Source organism: Myotis brandtii, unplaced genomic scaffold, assembly GCF_000412655.1.
Source record: "Myotis brandtii unplaced genomic scaffold, ASM41265v1 scaffold1297, whole genome shotgun sequence".
Lineage (NCBI taxonomy): Eukaryota > Metazoa > Chordata > Mammalia > Chiroptera > Vespertilionidae > Myotis > Myotis brandtii.
This window is the reverse complement of record NW_005354584.1, coordinates 257,946-269,914: the sequence shown is the minus strand read 5'-3', so window position 1 is coordinate 269,914 and position 11,969 is coordinate 257,946.

The following is an 11,969-nucleotide window of genomic DNA, read 5'->3' as shown; positions in this document are numbered from 1 at the left end:
TGACGGGGAGGCGGGGCCGTCTTTCCCACGCGGTCGGGGTTTACGCCTTCTCCGTGGCCTTCCGGGCTTCCGTAGTCCCCTCGCACCCACTGCTCTACTCCCGCGAGACCCGTTTTCCAAACTTGGGTGGTTCGGGTCCCACTGTCTCTAGTTCGGGTGCATCTCCAAACCACTTGTGTTATTATGTACTCCTTTCTTTAAGTTGACTCACCTTTATTTTGTTTAAAATAAACCTTTCTAGAAATAGAAAACTACCATGATTATAGTAGCAGGTATCTGTAAAAAGAAATCTGTTTTGTAAGTAGTTATATGTAAAATGGGTTTTTACGTGACAAAACTAAACACTGTAACCATTTCCAAAACTGCACGCCTAACTAAAAAGCACTGTTGGCAATCAGCCTGTAATAAACTAGTTAACCCACGTATAGGTGAAAATGGGTTATTACAGCAAAAGAACACCAATTCATGGTTATGTATAGTAAATAAAAGATGTCTAGCTGTCTCTTCTGCTATGATTGGAGTCTGAGAACTAAAACCTAATTAAAATGGATCACGGAGCTGTAGTTCTACAAATTTCTGTTTCAAGAAAACATGTGAAGCTAAACTACTTAATAATGGTAGAGTGAATTCTTTCCATGGAAACACATCTGGCTGGTAGGTGACACTGAACTGACCAAAAGACAGGCTGGGAGCCTGCCTCTCCTCCATAGCCTTCCCCTCCAGCAACTGCAGCCAGGCTACTGGCTCCTCTACACACTAGAGATTTAGAAGAATTTACAGGGAGAAACCACCTCATGGAAAGTGATGGCAGCTCCCCCTCTGCTCTACCCTTCAGGCTGACGAGGAGAGTTTCAGCTGTTCCCCACCCCGACCACACCATACACCACTATTACATACCCCAGGAAGAGGTTCACCAATTCCTGGTGAGGCAAGAATTTGACAAAACAAACAAATAAAAAAAACACCAGAGAAATATCCCTGACTGCAGCAGTGATGGGAGAGGATCTGGCCTTCAGGAGCAACCCAACCTAAATAACTCAGCTCTCTCCTATTGCTTCATTTGGACAGGGCTCAAACAAAGCACTCACAATGGAAGGTTGAATTTTCCTAACATGTGGAAAGAAAATATGAAAACCAAGACATCTTAGTAGAAATCAGTCTAGATCTAGTAACTAGAGATGTGCTCAAAACTGAGTGCCTTAGAGTCAGTTACTGAGGACAAACAGCCCAAAGCGGATTCTTCTCAAGACAGGCACACCAGAGGCAGGACTGCAACACAAGGTGAAACAGGATGGCCTCAACTATTCCCAAAATAGTGAAAACAGAGGGCACAACGAGAAGAAACAATTTAGTGGGAACTGAATTTACCTATTCTTTGGTTGCCCACTTGGTTTTACTAAATGAAAATGATGATGACGCCAACAACAGTGATGATGATGATCACATACAGTGCTGAGTCAAAGAGCAGACTGACAACCTTTCCAGAATGAATTAAGTGAAATCTGCAGTATTTTGGTGACTGGCAGCAAATAAGCTCAGGGAGTTACTTTGAATGCACAAGTTTATAGCCATCGTATTGTTCATTAGCTGTCACAGTCCCATAGGTTGGCAGCCTGTTTTAGGATCCAGGATAACTAACAATGAATGAAGTATGAGGATCTCTTAGGAAATGGAATTTTAGCATAGCTGAATATTCAAGTATTCCCTTTCTGTGCACACACACATATGCATTGTATATATGTGTATGGGTGTGTGGGGAGCTAATCAGAATGAAAAATATAACATTGTAATTTGAGCTATTTTGCTGTTTTTTAACTTGTTAAAAAATTATGAAAAAATGTTAAAGTATATGTAAAGACAGCACTGTTGATGTTGCTAGGTACAAATAAAGAAAAAAGAACAAAAAAATTTTAAAAAAAGGTATTGCTAGGTAGTTGTTGAACAACATTGGGAATATACTAAATGCCCCTGAGTTGTACCCTTAAAATGGTTAATTGCACGTTATGTAAATTTCACCTAAATTTTTAAAAACTGCTAGAACCACCCTGGCTGTGTAGTTCAGTTGGTTAGAGCATTGTCCCCATAAGCCAAAGTTGTTGGTTCCATCCCAGGTCAGGGCATATATAAGAATCAACCAACCCCAAACCAGTTTTAAGTAGAGAAGCCGTATAGCCTCAGAGGCCAACCCCAAAACACTGCCACCCAGAGGCTGAGCCACAAACTGACTCTTAGGTGAACACAAACTAAGGCAGTCTGGATCACAAATACGGCCTGCTTTAAAATCAGGACTGTGATTTACAACACGGAGGAACAGTGTATCACAGGGAAATTCAACACTCTCCTAAATACCTGGCAGGACTAAGCAGATCCAAGCAACAGCAGCCTCCTGATCACCACACCCTCTGTCTGAGGAACAGCAGCTGTACGTGAAGCCGGCTTTGGAGCCCTGGGCTGGGAGCAATCGCGCGAACGGGAATTTGTCTGCCTAGCACAGGCCCAAGGATCCCTTTTCTCGGGGCAGGAGGCAGCACCAAGCACCAGTGACTTGACTGTGTTTCTTATCACCTGCGCCTGAGATCCTGATTCCCTGTGCATTCATACTAAGAGCCAGTGAATCCAATTCCTGGTGCAAGGGCACACAGGGACCCTGATTCTCAAGGCGAAGTCGCGCAAAGCAACAGAGACTCTGATACTGGACTCTTGGGGAACTCTGACTCCTGGCGCATGCTAGGGGGCTCTGGTTTTCAACACGCTCCAGGGGGGTCTCTATTTCAGCACGGTGCATGCAGGGTCCCTAATTCTAAGGGCACATACGAGGCCACATTGAGCGCTGGCAACACTGACTCAGAGCGAGCCTGGTTCCCACCAACCAACAACAACCACACATCTTAGTGTCAGAGCTCTTCAGTGACACTAAGGTGGTGGGAGGCTCCCACTGCACACGGCCCAGGCCCACGCAACCCGACCTTTGATCCATCGGGAGATAAGCAGAATGAAGAAACGACACAACACCCAGAGGAAAGACAATGAGGAATCACCAAGAAAGGAAATTAATGAAGTTGAAGCGTGCAACATGACAGAAAAAGAATTCAGAATAATGGTTGTACAATTCATTCACCGGATGGATGAGAAAATCAACAACCTATGCAAGAATCAGGAAGAAATGAAAAGTGATATAGCTACAATCAAAAACACCATGGAAAGTTTCAACAGCAGGCTGAAAGAAGCAGAGGACCGAATTAGTGAGTTAGAAGATAAGGCAGAGAAACAAGCTCAATCTGAACAGCAACTGGAGAAAAAAATTAAAAAACAGGAGGAGAGCCTAAGGGAGCTTCGGGACAACATGAAACGAAGTAACATACGCATAATAGGGCTGCAAGAGGGACAAGAAGAGCAGCAAGGATTAGAAAATCTATTTGAAGAAATAATGACAGAAAACTTCCCAGATATGGGGAAGAAAAAAGTTACACAAGTACAGAGAGTCCCAGGCAAGATGAACCCCAAAAGACCCACACCAAGACACGTCATAATAACGATGGCAAATGTACAAGACAAAGAGAGAATCTTAAAGGCTGCAAGAGAGAAACAGAGAGTTACCTACAAAGGATCCCCCATCAGATTATCAAACGATTTCTCAACAGAAACACATCAGGCCAGGAAAGAATGGACAGAAATTTACAAAGTGATGCAAAGCAAAGGACTGAATCCAAGAATACTCTATCCAGCAAGGCTATCATTCAAAATTGAAGGGGAAATAAGAAGCTTCACAGACAAAAAAAGGCTAAGGGAGTTCATCACCACCAAGCCAGCAATGCAAGAAATGCTAAAGGGACTGGTGTAAAAAGAAGAAATAAAAAGCCCAGAAAGAAAACAGCCACACAAAAAAAGAAATGGCTACAAACAAGTACCTTTCAATAATAACTTTAAACGTAAATGGACTAAATGGTCCAATCAAAAGACATCGAGTGGCTGAATGGATAAAAAAACATGACCCATACATTTGCTGTCTACAAGAGACCCACCTCATTAAAAGGGACTCACACAGACTGAAAGTGAAGGGATGGAAAAATATCTTTCAGGCAAATGGAAATGAAAAAAAAGCTGGGGTAGCAATACTTATATCCGACAAAATAGACCTCAAAGTGAAGGCCATAACAAGAGATAAGGAAGGCCACTTCATAATACTAAAGGGATCAATACAACAAGAGGATATAACCCTGATAAACATATATGCACCCAATGCAGGAGCACCCACATACATAAGAAAACTCCTGGAAGACATCAGGGGAGAGATCGACAACAATACAATCATAGTAGGGGACTTTAATACACCACTGACATCACTGGATAAATCTGCTAGACAAAAAATCAGCAAAGAAACAGCAATCCTAAATGACTCACTAGATCAGATGGACTTAATTGACATCTTCAGAACACTTCACCCCAAAGCAACAAAATATACGTTCTTCTCAAGTGCTCATGGGACATCTTCAAAAATAGACCACATATTGGGTCACAAACAAAGTCTCCCCAAATTCAAGAAGATTGAAATCATACCAAGCATCTTCTCAGACCACAAGGGCATAATATTAGAAATAAACTACAATAAAAACAACCCAAAATACTCAAACACTTGGAAGCTGAATAGCATGTTATTAAATATTGATTGGGTTACCAATGAGATCAAAGAAGAAATTAAAAACATCCTGGAAACTAATGACAATGAAAACACAACAATCCAAAACCTTTGGGACACAATGAAAGCAGTCCTGAGAGGGAAGTTTATAGCTCTACAGGCCTACCTCAACAAACAAGAAAAAATGGTAGTAAATCATCTAAATCTACAGCTCAAAGAATTAGAAAGAGAGCAACAAGAAAAGCCCAGAGTGAGCAGAAGGAAGGAGATAATAAAGATTAGAGCAGAAATAAATGACATAGAGACCAAAAAAACAATACAGAAAATCAATGAAACCAAGAGCTGGTTCTTTGAAAGGATAAACAAGATCGACAAACCTCTAGCCAGGCTCACCAAAAAGCAAAGAGAGAGGACCCAAATAAACCAAATCAGAAATGATAGAGGCGAAATAACAACAGACCCCACAGAAATACAAATGATTGTTAAAAAATACTATGAACAACTCTACTCCAACAAACTAGACAACCTGGAGGAAATGGACATATTTCTAGAAAAATACAACATTCCAAAACTTAATCAGGAAGAATCTAAAAATCTCAACAGGCCAATAACTATGGAAGAAATTGAAGCAGTCATCAGAAAGCTTCCAGCAAACAAAAGCCCAGGACCAGACGGCTTCACAGGGGAGTTTTACCAAACATTCAAGGAAGAACTAAAACCTATCCTCCTCAGACTACTACAAAAAATCCAAGAGGAAGGAACACTTCCAAGCTCATTCTATGAAGCCAGCATCACCCTAATACCAAAACCAGGTAAAGACAACACAATGAAAGAGAATTACAGGCCAATATCCCTCATGAACATAGATGCCAAAATCCTCAACAAAATCTTAGCAAATCGGATCCAGCAGTACATCAGAAAGATCATACACCATGACCAAGTAGGATTTATCCCAGGGATGCAAGGATGGTACAATATCCGCAAATCAATCAACGTGATACATCACATAAACAAATTGAAGGAAAAAAACCACATAGTCATATCAATTGATGCAGAAAAAGCATTTGACAAAATTCAACACCCATTTTTGATAAAAACTCTCAGCAAGGTGGGAATAGAAGGATCATACCTCAACATAATAAAAGCCATATATGACAAACCCACAGCCAACATCATACTCAATGGACAAAAACTAACACCATTTCCCCTAAAAACAGGAACAAGACAGGGATGCCCACTCTCACCACTCCTGTTCGACATAGTACTGGAAGTATTAGCCATTGCAATTAGACAAGAAGAAGAAATAAAAGGCATCCAAATTGGAAAAGAGGAAGTAAAACTGTCCTTATTTGCAGATGACATGATATTATACTTAAAAAACCCTAAAGACTCCATCAAAAAACTATTAGACTTAATAAAAGAATTCGGCAATGTAGCAGGATACAGAATTAACGCCAAGAAATCTATGGCATTTCTATACACCAATAGTGAACTTGCAGAAAGAGAGACTAAAAAAGCAATCCCATTTACCATCTCACCAAAAAAATTAAGCTACCTAGGAATAAACTTAACTAAAGAGGTAAAAGACCTCTACTCAGAAAACTACAGGACGTTGAAAAAAGAGATAGAGGAAGACATAAAGAGATGGAAGAACATACCATGTTCTTGGATTGGTAGAATCAACATCATTAAAATGTCCATACTGCCCAAAGCAATCTATAAATTCAACGCACTTCCCATTAAAATACCAACGGCATATTTCACAGACCTAGAACGAACTCTCCAAAAATTCATCTGGAACAAAAAACGACCCCGAATAGCTGCAGCGATCCTGAGAAAGAAGAAAGTAGGTGGGATCTCAATACCAGATATCAAGCTGTATTACAAAGCCACTGTTCTCAAAACTGCCTGGTACTGGCACAAGAACAGACATATAGATCAATGGAATAGAATAGAGAGCCCAGAAATCAGCCCCAACCAATACGCTCAATTAATATTTGACAAAGGAGGCAAGAACATACAATGGAGTCAAGACAGTCTCTTCAATAAATGGTGCTGGGAAAATTGGACAGATACATGCAAGAAAATGAAACTAGACCACCAACTTACACCATACACAAAAATAAACTCAAAATGGATAAAGGACTTAAATATACGACGGGAAACCATAAAAATACTAGAAGAATCCAAAGGCAACAAAATCTCAGACATATGCCGAAGCAATTTCTTCACCGATACAGATCCTAGGGCATTGGAAACTAAAGAGAAAATAAACAAATGGGACTACATCAAAATAAAAAGTTTCTGCACAGCAAAAGAAACCATCAACAAAACAACAAGAAAGCCCACTACATGGGAGAACATATTTGCCAACATTATATCTGATAAGGGCCTAATCTCCAACATTTATAGGGAACTCATACAACTTAACAAAAGGAAGATAAACAATCCAATCAAAAAATGGGCAAAGGACCTAAATAGACACCTTTCAAAAGAGGACATTCAGAAAGCCAAGAGACATATGAAAACATGCTCAAAGTCGCTAATCATCTGAGAGATGCAAATCAAAACAACAATGAGGTACCATCTCACACCTGTCAGACTGGCTATCATCAACAAATCAACAAACGACAAGTGCTGGAGAGGATGTGGAGAAAAAGGAACACTTGTGCACTGCTGGTGGGAATGCAGACTGGTGCAGCCACTATGGAAGACAGTATGGAGTTTCCTCAAAAAACTGGAAATGGAACTCCCATTTGACCCTGTGATCCCACTTCTAGGAATATATCCCAAGAAACCAGAAACACCAATCAGAAAGGATATGTGCACCCATATGTTCATAGCAGCACAATTCACCATAGCTAAGATTTGGAAACAGCCTAAGTGCCCATCAGTAGATGAATGGATTAGAAAACTGTGGTACATCTACACGATGGAATACTATGCTGCTGTAAAAAAGAAGGAACTCTTACCATTTGCAATGGCATGGATGGAACTGGAGAGCATTATGCTAAGTGAAATAAGCCAGTCAATGAAGGAAAAATACCACATGATCTCACACATTCATGGATAATAGAGACCATTATAAACTTTTGAACAATAATAGATACAGAGGCAGAGCTGCCTCAAACAGATTGTCAAACTGCAGCGGGAAGGCCGGGGAGGGTTGGGGGGCAGGAGGGAAGGGGGTAAGAGATCAACCGAAGGACTTGTATGCATGCATATAAGCATAACCAATGGACATAAGACACTGGGGGGTAGGGGAAGCCAGGGGATTGTCAAGGGCGGGGAAAAAAAGGACACATATGTAATACCCCTTTAAGCCTTTAAGCAATAAAAAAATTAAAAAAAAAAGAATCAACCAATAAGTGCATAAATAAGTGGAACAATCATTCTCTCTCTCTCTCTCTCTCTCTCTCTCTCTCCCTAAAACCAATTTTAAAAAAGAAAAAATGATTGCTAGAACCAAATAACCTTTACATTTTTCTTTTCTTTATCTTAGCATGCCCAGAGTGCCTCAGTTGGTTGAGCATCCTCCCATGCATCAAATGGTTGTGTATTCAATTGCCACTCAGGAACCTATGGAAGGGAACCAATTGATGTTTATCTCTCTCTCTGACCAACAGGTTTTGAATTCAGTTCCTCCACATCCTATCCAATGTCAGTCTTTTACATTTTAGTCATCCTAATTGGTGTGTAACGGTATCTCATTAGACTATTTTGCTATATTTGTATTTCCTTCATGACTATTGATATTGAGCAGGTTTTCATGTGCTCATTTGTCACTCATGTCTTTCTTGATGAAGTATTAGTTGAAATCTTTTGCCCCCTTTTTTCTGAGTTATTTTCTTATAACTGGATAGAGTTTTGAGTTCATTCTGGATACAAGTCCTTTATCTGGTATATGTTTTGCAAATATTTTCTCCCATTCTGTGGCTTGTCTTTTCATTCTCTTAAAAATGTTCTTTGAGGAGTAAAACATTTTAAACTATAGTGACAGAAAGCAGATCAGTGATTGCCTAGGGCCTGAGAGTGTGACAAAGATTGGCTGAAAATGGACAGGAGGAATTTTTTCCAGGGGTTTTATATGTTCTCTAACTGGATTGTGGTGACAATTGCAAAACTCTGTAGATTTACTAAGAATCATTGAATTTTACACTGAAAGCAAGTGAGTTTTATGCAATGGTCTTTTAGTACAATTTAAAAATTTTTTAAATTGTTAAGGTATGAAACCCTTGGGTGTGTCAGACACTATACTAACTGCAGGGTATAAAATGATGGTGAACAAAACATCCCCAATCTTTATTCTCCTGCGGACTTGGCTAAACAAATACTATAAGTACTGCCCTTGCTGGTATGGCTCAGTTGGTTGAGCATTGTCCAGTGCACCGAAGGGTCACTGGTTCGATTCCCCAGTGGGAGCACATACACAAATTTCGGGTCCAATCCCTGGTTGGGGCAGGTACAGGAGGCAACTGATGGATGTTTTCCTCTCTCCTTTTCCCTCTCTCTCTATAAAATCAATAAGCATTTCCTCAGGTAAGGATTTGTGTTAAAAGAAGATACTGCCAAACAGTTTTCCTACTGAATTCTAGTTGTTCCATGCGCTTGTGTTGGCAACTTAAAAAAAAAAAATCTGGCCCTGACCAGTTTGGCTCAGTGGATAGAGTGTTGGCCTGTGGGCTGAAGGGTCCCAGGTTCCATTCTGGTCAAGGGCAAGTAGCTTGGTTGTGGGCACATCCCCAGTGGGGAGTGTGTAGGAGGCGGCTGATTGATGTTTCTCTCTCATTGATGTTTCTGATCTCTGTCCCTCTCCCTTCCTCTCTGTAAAAAATCAATAAAATATATTTTTTTAAAAATCTGTATGCCACCAGTTTGTCACCTGTAGCCTAGGCATCTCCAGTTCTCCAGGGAGAAAGATCTTTATGAGCTAAGTTCAGATCTCAGCCGTGTCAATGTCTTAAGACCTTGTAGTGTCTCCCACTCCTTGGATAATAGCCAAACTGCTTAGCCTGGCATCAAACACAGCCTGTAGGCTGTGGTTCCACTGTTTTCTGCCTCTTCCCTTAAATCTTCACCGCCACTCTCCGTATCTCCATCCCTGCCACTCGGAAGGCCCCAGAGGGCTGTCAGGATCCACTGAGACTGCATGCTTTGGAACGTGCTATCCCCCTGGCGTTTGTGTGCTCTCTCTCCTGTGGACTTGGCTAAACAAATACTGAGTCCTTGGAAGAGGTATCCTGTCTGCAGTCTCTCTACCCCAGGGCCAAGCATAATGCCTAGCATTCAGAACATACCTGTGCCAGGTCCTCTCTGGTGACATTTTCTTTTCTTTTTTTATTTTTTAAAAAATATATTTTATTGATTTTTTTTTACAGAGAGGAAGGGAGAGAGATAGAGAGTTAGAAACATCGATGAGAGAGAAACATCAATTCAGCTGCCTCCTGCACATTCCCTACTGGGGATGTGCCCTCAACCAAGATACATGCCCTTGACTGGAATCGAACCTGGAGCCCTTCAGTCCGCAGGCAGAGGCTCTATCCACTAAGCCAAACCGGTTGCTCATTTTCTTTTAAATGCAGGTCGAAGAGAAAAGAAGAGAAAAAAGGATCAATTTTAATATTACCCTGCTGCCTCCCATTGTTCTCTCCAGAAGCAATCACTGGCAACTTTCTCCTACATTCTTCCTGAGCTAGGCAATGAGTGTGTAACTTCATATTCAATATACCTATATATTCAATAGATGCTATGGAAAAGCAAGTTGAGATTGGACATAAGGAAAGGCCTCATCGAGAGGGTGGCATTTGTGCAAAGACCGGGAAGGAGGGTGAGGAAGGGACTGCAGTAGTCTGAGCGAGCAACAGGTGACAGGACCCTGAAGCAAGGGGTGCGGGGCCTGTTCGAGGTTCAGAAGGCGGAACAGGGTGAGCAGTGGTGAAAGTCATCCAACTGGGCCACATCCGAGGGCTGTATAGGCCACTCTAAGGACTTCAGGCTTTCTTGAATGAGAAGCGAAGGCACTAGAGGTATTTATCAGGAGTTAGTCTAATGATTTTCAAAATTCACTTAGTAAAGCGATGCCTCAATTTTTCTTTCCAAGAGCTCGGTTTTCACTATGTGAAGATGCCATAGTTTATCGGGGCCTCTCAAATGATCGACATTTGGTCTATTTCCAAGCTTTTGGATTCGATGTAGCCTGTTTCTTCCTCTCCAAGAATTCCAGCTGACACTTTTCCGATTAAAACCTTATTCTATAATCACCCAACTCAATTCCATTTTTCACACGTAACTGTTTCTTCATTTTAAAAATAACCCAACAGCCCTAGCCGGTTTGGCTCAGTGGATAGAGCGTCAGCCTGCGGACTCAAGGGTCCCAGGTTCGATTCCGGTCAAGGGCATGTACCTTGGTTGCGGGCACATCCCCAGTGGGGAGTGTGCAGGAGGCAGCTGATCGATGTTTCTCTCTCATGGATGTTTCTAACTCTCTATTCCTCTCCCTTCCTCTGTGTAAAAAAAAAAAAATCAATAAAATATATATTTTTAAAAAATAACCAACAGAATAATGTGCGGTCTCACTGATTCTGGGGTTCCCAGCTCAGAGCCCCAAGTCAGGAGCCCTTGTTTCACTTTTAAAAGGTGCTTATGTGAGCAACTGGTTAAAAACAGGCAGGAACCGAGTGGGTGTGCTTCCCGCTTCGCTTCAGGGCTAGCGGGTGACCGTGGCTCAGGAACCCACAAGGCTCTGAGTCGACCCCCGTGCACCCCCGACTCCTGAAGGGACGGATGATCACGAAAAAGCTCCGCAGAAAGACCGGACTCCGAACCACCTGGCTGGGGAACACCGCCGCACAGCCGTGAGTCGGCCGACGTCGCAAAGACCTGCGCCTGCGCAGTGGCGCCTCGGGAGTCGCCGGCTCCCGCTTTCCTTCCCACGGCCTCCCTTCCGGCGCCTGCGCATTGAGACCCGCTTCCCGCCGGCCTCCGAAGCTGGAGACCCTAGATATCCTTTCTTGCCGACTGAGGTGGGAGAGATGGATCCTACTTGCATCCATTCTCTCTCCCTTCTCAGTCTACGAGACAGACTTTAAGTGTTTCATCGCCATTCACCCGGGATGGAAGGGAATGTGTCCTTTGGCACGTAAAGAGCTGGCAAGAGCCCAAGTATCTTGGAGCGCTGTGGGTGGGATCACGCACAGATCACGTGGCAGGCGTCCACCAATCGGCAGGCAGACCGCACTTTGCGGCTTGGCTTCAAACTGCCGTGAGGCGAGAACGGCCTCCGAGGCCCCGCCCCCCTCGCCTGGGTCTGGGGCCCCGCGAGATGGCAGGCGGG